This window comes from Pezoporus flaviventris, unplaced genomic scaffold (assembly GCF_033815535.1).
Source record: "Pezoporus flaviventris isolate CSIRO_AGI_PZ_B2104156 unplaced genomic scaffold, CSIRO_AGI_Pfla_v1 ptg000116l, whole genome shotgun sequence".
Lineage (NCBI taxonomy): Eukaryota > Metazoa > Chordata > Aves > Psittaciformes > Psittacidae > Pezoporus > Pezoporus flaviventris.
Window position 1 is genome coordinate 2,663,133 of NW_026892664.1, and position 20,202 is coordinate 2,683,334.

The 20,202-nt window shown below is 47.2% G+C and overlaps 2 pseudogenes; one reads left to right on the forward strand and one right to left on the reverse strand.

Moving 5' to 3' along the window:
• Nucleotides 1-2,298: 2,298 nt before the first annotated feature.
• LOC133282288 (olfactory receptor 5AR1-like) lies at nt 2,299-10,521 on the reverse strand (annotated as a pseudogene).
• Nucleotides 10,522-16,396: 5,875 nt separating this feature from the next.
• LOC133282289 (olfactory receptor 9G19-like) lies at nt 16,397-17,431 on the forward strand (annotated as a pseudogene).
• Nucleotides 17,432-20,202: the final 2,771 nt, after the last annotated feature.

Consider the following 20,202-nt stretch of genomic DNA (forward strand, 5'->3'; position numbering starts at 1 on the left):
CTGTTTTGCTATTTCAGGGTTATTCTTCTATTGGGTATATAGAAATGGTGAAGTGCCATCATGAGGGAGAAAACCATTAAAACCAAAAAATGGCACAACAAATCTTTTCCTTTTTATCAACTTTTCCTACACCTCCTCTTTCTAAAATCCATATTTAAGAGTTCTATGAAAATACACCATGGCATCCTGCCTTTTAATCACAGCATCAGGGAGGGATATGGAGCAGCCTCCACAGGGGTCCACAAGGAACCACTGTAACATAAACACTTGGAAGAGACCAAGAAAAGAGACAGGAAAACTGCTGGGAATAGCAGATCAATATTAGCCTAAGATCATGGAAAGCACTGTGCTGCTCATGGGGTGTGCGTCACTGTCAGCAAATCTCTGCAGTGCAATGAGCACAGCTTTCCTATCAGCAGTCACTGTAAAACTGGTATCAAAGAGCCTGGCTTATATTCAGAAAGGAAAATCAGATAAACCATTTATCCCTATGGAAGAAGCACATGGGGTTTAGCTCTATGTACAACCTGCAGCATGACAGAATTAATGAGGGTGGCATCCCCAGCACTGCAGTGATAAAGTATTTATTATAACTGGTATTTTAGCTGCTATTTGCTACTATTAAAAAATAACCAAACCATTATAACTGGTTCAACACCCTTCACAAAATCCACGTGCTCTGTGATCTTCCTTCTTCTGTTGTTCTCTTGCTCTGCCATGAAATAAACAGCTCCTTATGGTATGTCTAATAAAGATACAACCCAAAACAATCAAATTCCTCTCTACAGACCTCATCTCTAAAGGATGAAACCATTCTCCTGCCCTCCTGCTTCCTGCAAGGAATTATGTATTGTATTGCACAAGGAGACACTGGCACAGGGTGCCCAGAGAAGCTGTGGCTGCCCCATCCCTGGCAGTGTTCAGGGCCAGGTTGGACACAGGGGCTTGGAGCAAGCTGCTCCAGTGGAAGGTGTCCCTGCTCTTGGCAGGGGTTAGAACTGGATGAGCTTTAAGCACCCTTCCAACACAAGCAATTCCGGGATTCTATGATACTATATAGCCCCTTAAAATTATAAACTACCTTCTAACTCCAGCGATAAAACAAATCCTGATGTCCCCCTGTCCTTACCAGTGACAGCTTGGTTCTTCTTCCTTGCTTCACATTAAGTTATGACAGATGACGAGTTCACTTATATGCTCTGTCTGTCCCCCCTGCTGGTGTAACTGCTTTATAACCCTTATCTCTAATCCACTGAGACCTCCGAGGTGCTTTGGCTGAGAGGTGTTTTGCAGAACTTCCTTTGGGAGAAGTGCAATTATTATTATATTACTCTGTCATACATATATGTGTGTGCATGGGGGGGGTGCATAGAAGGATGACAGAGGAATATGAAAATAAAATAAAAAATAAAGTTAAATTAAAAAATGAACTAAAAAAATAAGATTAATAAGAATTAAAAATTATAAAAATAAATTAAAACTTCAAAACTAAACATAAAAAGCAAACAAAAATGTATATTAAAATAAATTAACTTACCTAAATTAAAGAATAGACTAGAATAATAAATTAAAATAAAATAATATGAAATAGTAAAATAAATAAAAACTAAACTGAAAACTAAACTAAACCAAACCAAATTGAAATAAAGCTGGTCTTCCTGCATGGATCCTTCTCCTTGGAGAGGGGCTTTGGATCAAGGGCTGTAGGGACAGGCCAAGGGGAATGGCTTGAACCTGCCAGAGGGGAGACTGAGATGAGCTCTTAGGCACAAGCTCTTCCCTTTGAGGGTGCTGAGGCACTGGCACAGGGTGCCCCGAGAAGCTGTGGCTGCCCCATCCCTGGCAGTGCTCAAGGTCAGGTTGGACACAGGGGCTTGAAGCAAGCTGCTCCAGTGGAAGGGGTCCCTGCCCGTGGCAGGGGTTGGAGCTCGATGAGCTTTAAGCTCCCTTCCAGCCCAAACTACTCTGGATGCCAGGTTTCATCTCATAATCCTAGATATTCATATAAATACAAGCATGAACACAGATTTCCATTGCTGGGACACAAACAGGCATTTCTGGGCTCTGATTCATGCGATTTGCTTTAGAGACTGGAGTTACAACAGAGTGAATTACACATAAAGGTGCCTGGTTCTTATGGTTGGGAGGAAATACCCACTTGCTGAAAGAGTTACTTTAGCACGAACATGGTTTATCCCAACTTTAAAGTTGTTTACTTGTATTTTTTACCTGGGTTTGCTTCTTTGACAGAGAGCCCTTCAGCTTTAAGAGCTGGGAAATCCAACACTGATGATTCAATCACTGCTGAAACAATCGATATTGACCCAACTTGTGATTAAGTTCTTTACATTTGCACACCGTCTGCAAAAGAACAGCAAAGACAAGGCTCAAATTGCCCAAAGGCTTCCAGGTAAATTAGCACCAGCACTGTGAGATTTCAAAGGACCAAACACCTTCAGCTTGACCTGAAATTTCACTTGTAGGAACCAAGTTTTGGGTGGGAAAGCTTTATTTAAGAGTGCCACAAGCCTTATCATGAGAAAGTACAGTGGAGACTTGTGTGATTGAGTTATTAACTGATTCTATGATGTCCTGTGGTCCTTAGGGTCTATTCCATTCTCACCCATCCCGGTAGGCACTGGATTTCAGAGACACTCCAGAAGAAGAGAGTTTCTGGCTCTTCTTTTGAGTTCACCTCTGAACCTTGGCAACCTGGAAACCCATGCCCAGGGTAGTCCATGCTGTCTCTGTAGTGACTGAACAGAGCAATGTGATGAACAGGATGAATCAAGGTGTCCGGAGGAGCTGTTTGTGCACATTGACCATTGGTGATGAATGAGGTTGGGCTTCATCTCACCCACCTTCATCTAGGCAGGTGTTACATGCCAAATCAGTGTCAGATACCTTATAAATGAGAGAGAAATTACAGAGTAATCACCTCAATACACCTTCACAGAGACCTCAGTGCTGCAATGAGTCCTGCTCAATAACAGCAACAAGGAAACACCCTCCTGGTCACCAGCTTCCTCCATTCACTGCTGTCCTGGGTTCAGCAGTAGCAGTCATGTTTTTTCTTTTTTGTTAACTGGTGCAGTGCTGTGTTTTGACTTCTAGTTTGAGAACAGTGTTGGTGAAGCCGATGTTTTCGGTTGTTGCTAAGTGATGTTTACCCTGACCAAGGACTCTGTGAGGCTCATGCTCTGCCAGGGAGGAGGGGAGGCTGTGAGGAAGCAGAGACGGGGCGCCTGACCCGGGCTAGCCGGGGAGGTATTCCATACCACAGCACGTCATGCCTGGGGTGGAGGGTAACTGGGAGTTACCCGGAAGGACAGGGGCTTCCGGGTGGAACTCGCTTTCTTGGCCGGTGGTATCGTATTCTCTTCCCTTGTTATTTTCCCTTATCATTGTTTTAGCTGATAGTAGCAGTGGTGATTTGTTGCTGGACTGTTCTTGTCTCAACCCGTAAGAGTTGCACTCTCTCGATCCTCCTCCCCGTTCCTCCGGGAGCGGGGAAGGGGAGAGCCCCGGTGCGGGGGGGGGGGGGAGACGGACACGGACCTTGATTGTTGTCAGCTCGGCACCACTCACTGGGAGTGAGTGAACAAGTTACCTGACTGGGTTTAAACCACGACAGTTCTTTTGGCGCCCAACGTGGGGCACAAGGGGTTGAGATAAGAACAGATCTGACTGGATTGATAGTCACTCGTCACAATGCTGATTTATTGGCTCTCAAGGTTTTTCCTCTTGATCTCACAGTTTCAGTATATCATATCTTACGTCCATCCGGTATTGGCTGTATTAGTGTTTTTCAAGTGTGGGGCTTGGGCTAAGGTTTTTATCCCATTGTACTTTATGGTAATGACTTGTAATACAATAGAATCATTGATCATGAAACTGATCTGGCTTATGTTCCCAGTGTGGTCACCACCTTTATACTTTGGGAGGTATATGATGGAGGTGCTTAGCAATTACACATCTTTTTTCTCCTCCTCAGGTGCTCAACCTGTGAAGGAGACATCCTTTTACCCTCCTAGTCGTCCCCCCAGACCATTTACATTTGAGAGTTTTGAATTTTTTGAATGGCCTTTTAATGCTGTTGAGACTTGTTTGCTGATGGTGATGGGAATCACCATGCTAACACGCATACAGAGTGTGTTTTGCCCACTACTGATTTCAAGAGTTAAGCAGATTCAGGTTTGGGTCTTGTCTGGGGTCAAACGACGATGTAGGAGGACCGAGAGATTTTCCCAGAGGCTGGACAGCCATGAGCGGCAGGGTGTGTGGGACAGTATGGGCAAGTATCTAGGTCAGTGGGCCCCTCCAGTATTTTGGAATTTCACTACCGAACAACTGCAAAATCCAGAAGAATTAGTAAAACACTTAAATGAGGTGTGTGGTCATTCTGGCCATACCAGAGATGGACAAATCACGGCAACGTGCTGGGGCTTGGCCTATGCTTACAGGGCCTTGTTCAACACTATCCAGCACCTTCAAAAGGAAAAGAATGTTGGCGGATCTGAGGGCAAAGCGACAGTCGCTACTCAAACTTTGGCTGCAATGAACTGCGCAGCTACCCCAGCGACAAGTACAGCAGCAGCTCAAACTTCAACTGCAACAGACAGCGCGGTTACCCCAGCTCCAAGCACGGTAGCTACACCACCCCCAGCAACAAGTACAGTCGCTACTCAAACCACAGTGATAATCACTGCAGCCAAACCAGAGGACCAATTCGTACCAATATCAGTTGCCCCTGTACGCAAGAGAACAAGCAAAAAGGAGGCAAAAAGGGTGAAGCGAGATGGAGAACCAATGAATTCACCACCCGGTCCAGAATCTGATCAGGAGTCATCATCACATGACGAAGAAGAAGAAGAAGAGGTAACTTCTCGACCTCAGACCTCAACCGAGCTGCGGAATATGCGAAAAGATTTTACCAGTCAACCAGGGGAGCACATCATCACCTGGTTACTCCGATGCTGGGACAACGGGGCCGATGGTCACGAACTAGAAGGTACAGAAGCCAAGCAGCTGGGATCACTTGCTAGAGAAGGGGGAATTGACAAAGCAATGGCAAGAGAGAAAACGTCCCTCAGCCTTTGGAGGAGGCTCTTGGCAGCTGTGAAAGAAAGGTTTCCGTACAAGGACGATGTTACGAGTCGTTCAGCCAAGTGGACTACTATAGACAAAGGCATCCAGTCTCTGAGGGAATCAGCCATCGTAGAGATGATCTATCACATCAAGCCGAATAACGGGGATACACCTATAGATCCAGATGAAGTTGAATGTACACGACCCATGTGGCGAAAACTTACACAGAATGCACCGTCATCATATGCCCATTCATTGGCAACAGTAACCTGGAATGACATAGTACCACTAACAGTGGATGAAATGGTTCATAAACTCCAAGAGTTCGAAGACAATCTCACTCCTTCCATCATCTCAGCTGTGAAAAAACTGTCCCAGGACCTCGACAAATTGAGGGATGATGTATCTGATTTATCCATCTCCTCACGTGTAGCAACACACGTCTCAGCTATTAACAAAAGACGTCCTATTGTTCGAGAGAGGAGATACAGAAGGTATACGCCACGGGGTACCCTATGGTTTTACCTGCTGGATCACGAAGAAGACATGACAAAGTGGGATGGAAAACCTACTTCAGCTTTGGAGGAACGGGTGAGTGAACTGAAGAGGGGAGCAAGGGCCAAGACTGATCGTCCCATGAGAGCTACGGCTTCAGTCTCTGGTGAGCAGTTTCCCAGATGGAGTGGAAGAGCTGATTTTACTCCAGCTCCTGTGATAACGAAGAATAATCCCACTCACCACGACTTAAGTGTCCAACGCTGTGACGACCATTAGAGGGGCCCTGCCTCCAGCCAGGTGGAGGTAGGGGACAATCGGATTTATTGGACTGTGTGGATCAGATGGCCTGGCACATCAGTCCCACACAAGTATAAGGCTCTAGTAGATACCGGTGCACAGTGTACCCTGATGCCATCAAGCTGTCAAGGGGTGGAACCCATCTATATTTCTGGAGTAACAGGAGGATCCCAAGAGTTGACTGTGCTGGAGGCTGAAATCAGCCTGACTGGGAGGGAGTGGCAAAAGCACCCTATTGTGACTGGTCCAGAGGCTCCATGCATCCTCGGCATAGACTACCTCAAGAGAGGGTACTTCAAAGACCCAAAAGGGTACCGGTGGGCTTTTGGTATTGCTGCTTTGGAGACTGAGGAAATTGAGCAGCTGTCCACCTTGCCTGGTCTCTCAGAAGATCCCTCTGCTGTGGGGTTGCTGAAAGTTGAAGAACAACAAGTGCCAATTGCGACCACAACAGTGCACCGGCGGCAATATCGCACCAACCGAGACTCCCTGATTCCCATCCATCAGCTGATCCTTAGACTGGAGAGTCAGGGGGTGATCAGCAGGACCCGCTCACCCTTCAATAGCCCCATATGGCCAGTGCGAAAGTCTAATGGAGAATGGAGACTAACAGTAGACTATCGTGGCCTGAATGAAGTCACACCACCATTGAGTGCTGCCGTACCGGACATGCTAGAACTTCAGTATGAACTAGAGTCAAAGGCAGCCAAGTGGTATGCCACGATTGATATTGCCAATGCATTTTTCTCAATTCCTTTGGCAGCAGAGTGCAGGCCACAGTTTGCTTTTACTTGGAGGGGTGTCCAGTTCACTTGGAACCGACTGCCCCAGGGGTGGAAACACAGCCCTACCATTTGCCACGGACTGATCCAGACTGCACTGGAACAGGGGCAAGCTCCAGAACACCTGCAATACATTGATGACATTATTGTGTGGGGCGATACAGCGGAAGAAGTCTTTGAGAAAGGGAGGAAAATAATCCAAATCCTGCTGAAAGCCGGTTTTGCCATCAAACGGAGTAAGGTCAAGGGACCTGCACAGGAGATTCAATTTTGGGGAATAAAATGGCAAGATGGACGTAGACAGATCCCCACAGATGTGATCAACAAGATAACAGCAATGTCTCCACCAACTAATAAGAAAGAAACGCAAGCTTTCTTGGGTGCAGTGGGGTTCTGGAGAATGCACATCCCAAATTAGAGTTCGATTGTAAGCCCTCTCTATCATGTGACCCGGAAGAAGAATGATTTTAAATGGGGCCCTGAGCAGCAACAAGCCTTTGAGCAAATTAAACGCGAGATAGTTCATGCAGTAGCCCTTGGACCAGTCTGGACCGGGCCAGATGTAAAAAATGTGCTGTACACTGCAGCTGGGGAGAACGGTCCTACCTGGAGCCTCTGGCAGAAAGCTCCAGGGGAGACTAGAGGTCGACCCCTCGGCTTTTGGAGTCGGGGATACAAAGGATCTGAGGCCAGCTATACCCCAACTGAGAAAGAGATACTGGCAGCGTATGAAGGGGTTCGAGCTGCTTCGGAAGTGATTGGCACTGAAGCACAGCTCCTCCTGGCACCCCGGCTGCCCGTGCTGGGCTGGATGTTCAAAGGCAGGGTCTCCTCTACACATCATGCAACTGATGCTACATGGAGTAAATGGGCTGCACTAATTACACAACGAACTCGAATAGGAAATCCCAGTCGTCCAGGCATTCTAGAAGTCATCATGGACTGGCCAGAGGGCAAAGATTTCGGAATGTCACCAGAGGAGGAGGTGGTGCGTGCTGAAGAGGCCCCACCATATAATAAACTGTCAGAAAGTGAAAAGCAGTATGCCTTGTTTACTGATGGCTCTTGCCGTATTGTGGGAAAGCATCGGAGATGGAAGGCAGCTGTATGGAGTCCTGGACGACAAGTTGCAGAAACTGCTGAAGGAGAGGGTGAATCGAGTCAATTTGCCGAGGTGAAAGCCATCCAGCTGGCCCTGGACATTGCTGAACGAGAAAAGTGGCCAGTACTTTATCTCTATACTGACTCATGGATGGTGGCAAATGCCCTGTGGGGGTGGTTGAAGCAATGGAAGCAGAGCAACTGGCAACGCAGAGGTAAACCCATCTGGGCTGCTGCACTGTGGAAAGATATTGCTGCCCGGGTGCAGAACCTGGTGGTGAAGGTACGTCATGTAGATGCCCATGTACCCAAGAGTCAGGCCACTGAGGAACACCAGAACAACCAACAAGTGGATAAAGCGGCTAAGATTGAAGTGACTCAGATGGACTTAGATTGGCAACATAAAGGTGAATTATTTTTGGCCCGGTGGGCCCATGACACTTCAGGCCATCAGGGCAGAGATGCAACATACAGATGGGCCCGTGACCGAGGGGTGGACTTAACAACGGACACTATTGCCCAGGTTATTCATGAGTGTGAAACATGTGCTGCAATTAAACAAGCCAAGCGGTTAAAGCCTCTTTGGTATGGAGGACGATGGTTGAAGTATAAATATGGGGAGGCCTGGCAGATTGACTATATCACACTGCCACCAACCCGCCAAGGCAAGCGCCATGTGCTTACCATGGTGGAAGCAACCACCGGGTGGCTGGAAACATACGCTGTGCCCCATGCCACTGCCCGGAACACTATCCTGGGCCTTGAGAAACAGATTTTGTGGCGACACGGCACCCCAGAGAGAATTGAGTCAAGACAATGGGACTCATTTCCGGAATAACCTTATAGATATTTGGGCCAAAGAGCATGGCATTGAGTGGGTATATCACATCCCCTACCATGCACCAGCCTCTGGGAAAATCGAACGGTACAATGGGCTGTTAAAAACTACACTGAGAGCGATGGGTGGGGGAACTTTCAAGCATTGGGATACACATTTACCAAAGGCCACCTGGTTGGTCAACACCAGAGGTTCTGCCAACAGGGCTGGCCAAGCCCAGTCAGAACTTTTACATATTGTAGAGGGGGACAAAGTTCCCGTGGTGCATATGAAGAACTTGCTGGGGAAGACAGTCTGGGTTATTTCTGCTTCAGGTAAAGGCAAACCCACTCGTGGGATTGCTTTTGCTCAGGGACCTGGATATACTTGGTGGGTAATGCGGGAAGATGGGGAAGTCCGATGTATACCTCAAGGGGATTTGATTTTAGGGGAAAACAGCCAGTGAACTCAATTGTATGCCGTTGCTTGCTGTGTAATGCTTTTATAGCCCATCAACTAGATGTCTCCAGGTCACCAGCAACTGGCCCTGACTTCCCTCCAGCCATCATCCCAACAGAGAATGAACTTGGAACATCATGGACCGAATGGACTCTGCAGCATTATAGGGATTGGTCCATGCACTAAGAAAATGATTTTTTCCTCTTGGTCTGTATGTATATGGATGTATATATGTGGGAGAGCGATGGTGTATTGAAAATGTGGGATCTGAGCACGACGTGAATGGTATGGAATAAGGGGTGGATAATGTCCTGGGTTCAGCAGTAGCAGTCATGTTTTTTCCTTTGTGTTAACTGGTGCAGTGCTGTGTTTTGACTTCTAGTTTGAGAACAGTGTTGGTGAAGCCGATGTTTTCGGTTGTTGCTAAGTGATGTTTACCCTGACCAAGGACTCTGTGAGGCTCATGCTCTGCCAGGGAGGAGGGGAGGCTGTGAGGAAGCAGAGACGGGGCGCCTGACCCGGGCTAGCCGGGGAGGTATTCCATACCACAGCACGTCATGCCCGGGGTGGGGGGTAACTGGGAGTTACCCGGAAGGACAGGGGCTTCCGGGTGGAACTCGCTTTCTTGGCCGGTGGTATCGTATTCTCTTCTCTTGTTATTTTCCCTTATCATTGTTTTAGCTGATAGTAGCAGTGGTGATTTGTTGCTGGACTGTTCTTGTCTCAACCAGTAAGAGTTGCACTCTCTCGATCCTCCTCCCCATTCCTCCGGGAGCGGGGAAGGGGAGAGCCCCGGTGCGGGGGGGGGGGGGGAGACGGACACGGACCTTGATTGTTGTCAGCTCGGCACCACTCACTGGGAGTGAGTGAACAAGTTACCTGACTGGGTTTAAACCACGACAACTGCCTTCTCCCAACTGCTCTCAGGAGGGCAGCCTTCACCTCCCTGTTCCTTAGGCTGTAGATCAAGGGGTTCAACGTGGGGGTCATGATGGTGTAGAACACCGTGTCCGTTTTGTTCTCATCCAAGGCAAAGGTGGAGCTGGGGCACAGGTATATGAGCAAGATTGCCCCATAGAACGTGGTGACGACCATCAGGTGGGATGTGCAAGTGGAGAAGGCTTTTTACCTGCCGTCCTTTGAGCGGATCCTCAAGACAGAGGGGAGGATGTAAGCATAGGAGATAAAGATGATGGTCATGGTGCTGAGACAGTTCATGCTGACGAGAGCAAGGATGACCCCCTCGTAGGAGTGGGTGTTGGAGCAGGAGAGAGCTAAGAGTGAGGCAATGTCACAGAAGTAGTGTTTGATAACATTGGAGTGGCAGAAGAAGAAGGTAAAGATGAAAGTGGTGTGGGTCACCGCATGGAAGACACCAACAGCATAGGAACCAGCCACAAGCCACCAGCACATCCATCCACACATGATGGTGGGGTACATGATGGGTTTGTAGATTGCCACATACCTGCCATAGGCCATCACAGCCAGCAGGAGGCACTCAATGACCCCAAATATGACAAAGGCCAGGTTGGACGAGGCCTTGGGTGATATGATTTAGCCTAAGGTGTCCCTGCCCACGGCAGGGGGGTTGGAACTAGATGATCTTAAGGTCCTTTTCAACCCTAACGATTCTATGATTCTATGAAAGATGCAGAGCTGGGCTGCACATCCCAAGAAGCTGATGGTTTTCTCCAGTGTCAAAGTCTGCACCAGCATTTTGGGGATGATGACGGAGGAGTAGCAGATGCTGACAAAAGCCAAATGGCTGAGGAAATAGTACATGGGGGTGTGAAGGTGAAGATCAGTCCTGAACAATACAATGATCCCAAAGTTCCCCAAAAGGGTCACCATGGACATGGCCAGGAAAGCCATGAAAAGGGGGACCTGGAGGTCTGGGTGGGTGGTCAGCCCCAAAAGAATGAACTCATGCACATCAGTGTGATTGACGGGTGTCATCCTCTGTAATGCATCAACCTGCAGGAGATAGGCAAAACAGACAATGATGCGGGCAGCTCAAGAGGACCCTCAGCTTCCTCGGTGTCAACAAAGGGAAGCAGAACCCATCCTGCTAGAGGGTCAGTTGGACTCTGGATAGCTCTTGGAAGAGATTTGAGCTCTTGGACGAGCCAAGCCTCCATCTAGTGGCTACAAGAGGGTCTTAAAACCAAACCCTCAAGCTCAACAGTGAGAGCACCAACCTGGGTTTAGCTCAGCATTTCATCTCTCCTCTTTCTGCCTTCCTTGGGACATTTAATACAGGAGGAAGGTCAATAACTGGGCAATTCTTGGAAGCTGGGTTGGAACTGGATGATCTTAAGGTCCTTTCCGATCCTAACTACTCTATGGTCGAGGTTTAACCACAGATGGCAACTAAGCCCCACACAGCTCAGCAATAACTAAAACACCCTGGACTTATTAACACCATTTCAGAACCAATCCAAACCGTAGCACCATAGTTGTTACTATGAAGACAATGTGCTCTATCCCAGGCCAAACCAGCACAGACATTGACTGCATTTTGGGGTTTCCTTAGGAAATGACAGGTACATTTGGAAAATAATTGCTGTTTTCTAAAACCAACATGGGACAATTCCACTTGAAGAAATCCTTTTCCGGTTGACTTTACTTTCCCTTTGCAAAGCAAAGCAGAGCAGAAGTGTGGGCATTTTAAAGCTGAGATGAACACACAGTTTTCAGCAGACACGGTCCATAAGAAATTAAATTTAAGGTGGCACAATGATGATGGAGAAACTTGGAGGGTCCATGGAGCTCCTTCAGCGCCTGGGATGAATTTGGGTGTTCCTCCAGATGATGGCTGAAGCCACATTCATCTTCAAGCAGATGTTGAGAGCAGTCTTTCCTTAGAAGGTGCGCTGAGGGTGATTTGCTGCTGCATCTTGCAAGGGCAGACAACAGCCCTCTGTAATTTCTAGTGTTCAAGATATATTTATACTCATTTCTGAGACCTCAGAGGCATTCCACTCTATGGGGAATAGAAGCTTGACAACAAGCAAAATCCACCCAGAGCATCAATCTCTTCATCTCCAGGTACACTGGAGATGCCTTCCCCCTACTCCCACGTTGAGGAGAGGGAGTGAATGACAAGAGTATGTCTACATGGTTCACCCCGATTATTCTCATAACTTTCTCAACTGGCTTTCCTAATGCTACATAAACAGGATTTCGGCAATGCAAAGAACAGTTCCTGGAACCATTCCTACTCTCACCATTGCCCCTTGTTAACATCTTCCTGTAAAACCCACTCCAAATGTTGTTTTTTGCCTTTGCTGACTTGACTAAGAGAGTCATTGTCCCCACACCAGGTTTTTATCATTTCACTGGAGTTTTTCTTCCATTTTGCTATGAGCATTGATGAGAAGAGCAAGGAAACAGCAACCACCTGAACTCAAATCAATACCAGAACTGCAGTAGTACCTAAACAAAATTCATCTCACTGATATCTGTCCAGTAGGTTGAAGTGTTGTGACACATATTACCCACCACACTGTGGTCTTGGTGCATGGATTCATGAAACACCGCCCTGTCTACTTTCTTCAAGAGATTTTAGTTTATGGAGCTGGAGATGTCCCGCTTATTAGTTTGTTTCATAGAACCCCGGCCTGGTTTGTCTTGGAAGGGAGTTTAAAGCTCATCCAGCTCCAATCCCTGCCACAGGCAGGGACACCTTCCACTAGAGCAGCTTGCTCCAAGCCCCTGTGTCCAACCTGGCCTTGAACACTGCCCTCACAGCGTCTCAACACAGAGGGGTCAACCTCATCCCATATTCACAGCTCACTTACACACAATGATGTGCCCAGCTTTGCAGCACAACTTAAGACTAAAAGGACAAGAGCAACATTTTCTGGCAGGTATCTAAGGTAGGAAAAGCATCATCAGCTTGAGGCATCATGATGTCTGCCTGATTGTGTCTGGGTTGTTGGTTTTAATCATTCTCCTTATTCCATTCATTAAATCTTAGTCACTCAGGAGCTATGTAAAAAGACAATCTGTGCTCAAGTTTGCCATGATGCCAAAATCCTCCAGTGAAGCTTACTGTAAAGGGATGCGCAAAGAAAAACCTACCCCCAAAAATAAGTCTATTGAGTCTGTGTGGCTTCTTTCCCTAAATAGATCCATTTTGGGTCCATAACTCCCAAACATTTGTCATGAGAATGAGAGAAGACATCCAGACAAATGCAAATGCATAAGAAAATGCTCATCAGCTGCACTTGAAGCTTCATTTCATTCCACTCTTACCTATATTGTTTCAACACTGATTTGATGGGCAGTTGTCTAAAAGGGGATTAAATGAATCATTCAGTGGCTTTAGCATGTAATGCACAGGCCAGTCCAATGCATTAGGATGGTATTTCTCCTGGTGCCTCTCAGCCTGCAGGACTCCAGGAAGAAATGTCAAAATTCAATTGGAAAAAACATTTGGGGTTGCTCTGCTTGGGTTTTTCTTTGACAGATCATTTATAACTAACTCAGTGCTTATACTGAGCGTACCAGCTAAATCTGAGCATGATTTAGCTGAATGTTGTCATCTACAGGCTTGGTCCTTCATCTGACCGTTCTCACCCTGTTGTTGCCAGGTCCTCTAAGAAGCAATTCACCTTACTCCAAAACAACCACCCTGAATAGCTGAACTGAGTACTACCCAGAAATTCCCACTTCTCACTGTTGACTGCAGAGCTCAAGTTATTCCCTGAACCAGGAGAAAGGGGTGCCATAGAATCATGGAATGGTTTGGGTTGGAAAAAGACCTGAAAGCCCAACCCCCTGCCATGGGCAGGGATGCCTCACACTACACCAAGTCGCCCAAGACTCTGTCCAGCCTGGTGCCTGTTGACTTCACCTTGATAATCCCCATGCTGAGAGCCCAGATCCACATCTGCAGGAGCACAGAGCTGAAGGATGCTCTGGGGAAGCCCCCAGGAAGAGTTCTTGTTTCCTCCCACATTCAGACTGATAAAAAGTTATAATCAGCTCAATGTAAAGAACATGGATGTTTTTGAGATTGCGCTTTTGCTCTGGAGCTACCAAGATGGAAACAGTGAGCCCGTAACATGGAGAGCTATGAAAGCTCTGAAATTGTCTTTCTTGGTGCAGGGAGTAACTGAAGGCATCTCTGAGGGATGCACAACTGTGCCGCAACACTTCACTGGGGGCAAAGGCCACACTGAGTATCTGCTTCAGGGACCTGGTACAAAAGGAAATACAGAATGAAGCAATGGAGAAATATGCCCAACCACACGCCACAGGCAATGCTGGGACAGGAGAGGCCGTACCTGCTTGCTTTGCCCTGGGAGATGAGCTGGTGTGGGGCTGTCAAACAGAGATCTTCAGCGTGCTTTTGTTCTTGTGGTCTCTAAACTTGTGATTCCACGGTGGACCCTCATGGTGGTGATATCTTCTAGCCAAAGGCTCCATGAGACACACGGGATCTTGCTGGACAAGACCATGAGTGAGTATTCTCAGATAAAAAGGGTCAACAAGGGATACAGCATCACAGTAGACAAGAAAATAATCTTCAAGGGGAGTCATCTTTCTTTTCTTTGTCTCCTCATCTCTCTGCCCACCCCTTGTGGTACCTGATGACAAACATTAGAATCAACATATGAGGCCAGATAAGAAAATCATCAAGCCCATTGAGGAGCAGCCAGCACAAGAGGCAATTGAGAGAGGATCCTTCAAGCCTGGAGCATAGATGAAGTTACAAAGAAGCAGCAAGCCGCAGCTCATTTTCTGGTCTTCCTGTGAAAGAGTCTATCACTTCCATTGGCTACGGAAGAGCTGAAGTCATTCATTTTTAGGCTGGCAACGTTGGGTGAGATGAATTCCAGCTTCTGTGCCTGTACTCAGCTGTGCAAACACACACTAGCACTGAATAACTGCTGCTTTCAATAATGTGCCTAAAACCAGAGGTCCAAACATACATACACTTGTAATTAAGGCTTTTAGGTGCACCTCCAACCCTTCAGTGTTTGCTCATGCAAAAGAGAAAACTCAATGAGACAATGCTTTTAGTGGTAGGACTGATGACAATGAATCTAATCAAACTGTGTTGGGCTGTAGCAGATAGTGACCCTACATGCGTTTGTCTTCAGCCTCTACCTCCAGTTCCACCACATGAAAGACAAATTAAAGAGTCTTACTGTACAAACAATTAAGTGTGACAAAGAGACTGACATTTCATATTTATAGAAGCCAGGGAATGCAAGGAAGTGTTCAAGGCTGACTTGGATGGGACTTGGAGCAATCTGCTCTAGTAGGTGTCCCTCTCTTGGGCAGGGGGTAGGAACTGGATGAGCTTTTGTAATCAGCCTCTATCTCCAGTTTCTCCATGTGAAATTCAATTTAAAGAGTCTTAATGTATGAGCATTTTAATGTGACAGCCAGATTGAGATCTCATATTCATAGAAGTCAGGGAATGCAAGAATGCCTTCAAGGCCAGCTTGGATGGGGTTTGGAGCAACATGCTCTAATAGAAGGTGCCCTGCCTTGGACAGGGGGTTGGAACTGGATGAGCTTTAGGGTCCTTTCCAAACCATTCCATCATTCTCCGATAAAATAGCACGACCAAACCATAGCAGTGCAGATTCTCTTGATGCACGGATTGACTCCACAACTCGTTAAAGTTGTGAAGTAGGTATGCTTTATTCAGCTGAGGCGCATGGGGGATAGTTCCTCCAAAGGCATGCGCACCCCAGCATCATTTTCCCTCTACATTTATTCTCTATAGTGTTACATATGCAGTAGGTTACATGATACGCCTATACATATTCATATCCTTTTCCTGCTTCATATTATAATGAGCTAAAGCTTCCTTCACCCCTGCGCAGCGCCTCCTGGTGGTGGTGGGGAGGGGTCTCGAGATAAAGTAAACGAGTCTTCCTCACTCTTGAGCTTTTCACCTTCATTTTGTACACATGTTTACTAGTCCCTTGGCTTAGGTTCAAACTGTAGTTCCAGTCTCAGCCAGATCTTCACCACATGTATGGTGTTGCAAGCAGAAACTTTGACCACCAGTTCCCCTTACCTGATGTTCTTTCCTTTCTTACACAAGTTTACATTAAACACCAGCTGCACTTTTAGACAAACACTTATTGTTAACTGAAGAGATTGAAGATTATCAGAAGAATAACATAGGTTTAACGTTGGGTTATTAATTCAGGCCCCCTATCACTCTCAATGTAAAATTTACTCTGTTTTTCTCTTTCGTGTGTACAGCTGTGCTATGATACAGAGAGCAATGCCAGCACCATGGAAGCCCTTCTCTTAACCCATGATCAAGACCCCACACTGCAGCTATGAAATAGCCACTGGGATCCATGTCTCCAGTTGCTTCACCATGGAAGAGAGGAACCACAGTTCAGTCACCAGCTTCATCCTCCTGGGGCTCACCACTGACCCAAAGCTGCGGCTTCTCTTGTTCATGGTGTTCACCTTAGCCTACATCACCACCCTCATGAGCAACATCACCCTCATAGCGGTGATATGCCGTAGCTCACGCCTTCATACCCCAATGTACTTTTTCACTGGCAATTTGTTCTTCCTGGACCTCTGGTATTCCCCTGTCTACACCCCCAAGATCCTTCTGAACTGCATCTCTGAGGACAAGAGCACCTCATTTGCTGGGTGTGCTGCTCAGTTCTTTGTCTCCGGTGGCTTGGCCTGCACCGAGAGCTACCTGCTGGCAGTGATGGCCTATGACAGGTACGTGGCCATCTCCAACCCACTGCTCCATGCTGCAGCCATGACCAAGAAGCTCTGCATAGGACTGGTGGCCACCTCCTACCTCAGTGGCTTTGCCAACTCTACCCTCATTGCCAGCTACATGTTCACCCCCATCTTTTGTGACTCCAACGTCAATGACTTCTGCGACCTGCTCCACTGGTGAAGCTCTCCTGTGATGTGATAGAGTTCCCAGTCCCTCCTCTACTTCATCATGACCTTCAACACCATCCTCCCTTCTGCACTCATCCTCAGGTCCTACATCTCCATCCTGGCTGTTATCCTGAGGATGTGCTCAAGCGAGGGGCAGGGCAAAGCTTTCTCCACCTCTGCCACCCACCTCACCACCATCACCCTTTACTATGGCTCCATCCTCTTCATTTACACTCGGCCCAGCCCCTCCTATGTGCTGGAGAGGGACAAGGTGGTCTCTGTGCTTTACACGGTGGTGACTCCCATGCTGAACCCCTTAATCTACAGCCTGAGGAGCCAGGAGGTGAAGGAGGCACTGAAGACACTGATGAAGAGACAGCTTCCTAACAGGAGAAACCCAGGGGTTATGTCCCTAATGATGCACACAGCAAGAAGCGCACAGACCTTGTCTTGCCTGTGCCTTCCTTTGTCACTTTTCACAGTCCATGAAGGAGCATAAGCTCTCCTGATCCTGAAGTGCTTCACGATGGACATGAGGTGTCACTGTGCTGACAGACTTCCTCTGCTTCCCACCTCTCCCCATATACAACTGATATTTGCTATAAAATGAGATTATAGCAGTAGCTGAGTCAGTTGAACATCACCTTCACACTGGGCTTTATCTGAATTAAACATTCATTACTTATGCTCAAATCAGTAGCTCAGCTAAAGCTCCATGTGTCAGAGAACGATAGAGTGCTTTGGGTTCGAAAGTACCTTAAGATCATCCAGTTCCACCCCCCTGCCACGGGCAGGGACACCTTCCACTAGAGCAGCTTGCTCCAAGTCCCTGTGTCCAACCTGGCCATGTACACTACCAGGGGTGGAGCATTTACCACGTACTTGGGCAACCAGAAGTCATGAAGTAACGTGTGCCTGTTCCTGGGCTGTCCCAGTTATATCTTCATGATGCTGTATTGAACCACACAGACGTAATTCCATAGTCCTAGACTATTATCCCAATGAAACATATACATGAGCATGGGTAGAGCAGATCAGACTGGATAAACCAATGTCAAGAAGCACACAGGCATCTGGGTTTGAGTTCAGTTGCCTGAACATTGACTATTAACACCCCGGAGATGACCCTGGGTCTCCCTCTGAGCTTTCAGATGTTGCTCCAGAACGACCCAACCCTTCAAAGGTTGCATGTTGTACATGTCAAGTGCAAGTCAGTGACCTGGGCCCTTCAGGACAGAGCAAATGGCACCACATTTCTATATGAGGGCAACTGAACCAGACCTGGGGCATTTCACTGCATCCGTCTCCTTCCCTGCAACTAAAATGATAGTTTTCGCCACCACTCATAGGAAAACATGCAAAGAAAGCGGTTTCTTAGTCCTTCAATTATCTTACATTTTTTCCCCCTCTATGAGGTTTTAGTGCAACTGAAAGGAAAACTAAAATATTTTAAGACTGTCAGGAGGAGGGATTAGGAGATCTGAAGGAATTGCATCTTCTTCAAATTCATATAAGTAAAAGTTGAGTAATTAAATCAGAACTTTGTGTCTCCATCTATGCTTAGTGAAGGTGTGTTTCTGTATCTTTAGTATTTGTTGATAAGAGAGCAGTTTCAAGAGTTCAAGTTTGAAGACACAAACACACAAAGAGCTCTCTCCTCTCGCTGTGCTTCCATCCCCATCAGAGGTTAGGGTCAGGCTGCATGAACTGGGCTCCTTTTAGACTCATTGGATCAACCAGGTTGGAAAAGCCCTTCAGGCGCATCCAGTCCAACCATTCCCCAGCACAGCCAAGGCCACCAATAACCCATGGCACTGAGGCCTTGTCTCCACAGTGTGTGAACACTTGCAGGGCAGGTGCCTGCAGCCCTGCCCTGGGCAGCCTGTTCCAATGCCTGAGCACCCTTTGGGGCAGGAATTGTTCCCCAGCTGCATCTAACCTGCCCTGGTGCAGCTTGAGGCCATTTCCTCTATGTGCTGTCTTGTGGATTAAAACTAACTGAAAATAGGTTTGAGGGGGGCAGCTGATCCAGTTTGACCTCCAGGAGGCCTTCACATCCTGACTGGAATTAGATTAATCCAGAGAAAGCTATTCTGAGATGCATATACCATGGAGAGAGGGTGCACAGTACAAGTTCTTCTGATGTTCAGACCTGCTCTGGACAACATCCATCCTCACCAGCTGTCCTAGGATGTAATAAAACATCCTCTTATTTCTATCCATTCTAGAAGGGACCTGACTGGCACATAACGAGGCAATGAATTTTAGATGTTGAGTCAGGTGACCCCATTCCCATGCTTATTCTCCAATCCCAAATTCATAATGGTAGGAAAACCACATTTATGAAGGCCAGTCAGGCATGGAGGATGGATGTAGTGGACTTCAACTTGCCTCACAGCTTAAGAGGCGCAAGCAAATCTATCCCAAGGCAAATAATGACAAGAAGTTTAAAGTATGAGGTGTCTTTGGGGAGGCCCAAAAGTGAAGAGAAATGCAATGAGCTTCCCCAGCTCCCTTTATTAGGGGTCAAAAGCAGGAAGGGACAAAGCACCCCATTAGCAAGAACCACATGATCTGCACATGTCATGAAGACAGGGATGTGTCTTTAAAGAGAGAGTAGGACCAAGCTTGCATGGGCACAGAAAGCCCTCCAGCAGGCCCAAAATCCAGGCTTTCACAATACAAGCACTCACAGCTATTTCCATCACAAGTGATGCTGCTCACTTTGCCGAAGCAAGAAGTGGTCCTTGGGGACCAAGCACCCTTCCAGGAGTCATCAGCTTTAACAAGACCTTCTGGGGTTTACCAAGGAAGCTTCCTCATCACCACAAAAGCTTCTCAGAAAACTTGGATGTGACTTCCCTCATTCTTCATAACAAGCCATCAGAGATTAATTAGCTGGGGATAACAAGAAAGAAACTTTCTTCTTTGTTAACAGCAAAGTTCACTTCTACAGCTGCCTTGCTTGACAGAGATGGCTCATATCCAAAGCCAGTGAGTTGGAGGGTCAGTTTGTTGGCATATTTGTGTATTAAGGACAATTTCATGGGCCTGGATCATAGAATCCCAGCCTGGTTCGTGTTGAAAGGGACCTTAAAGCTCCTCCAGCTCCAACCCCTGCCACGGGCAGGGACACCTTCCACTGGAGCAGCTTGCTCCAAGCCCCTGTGCCCAACCTGCCCTTGAACACTGCCAGGGATGGGGCAGCCACAGCTTCTCTGGGCACCCTGTGCCAGCGCCTCAGCACCCTCACAGGGAACAGCTTCTGCC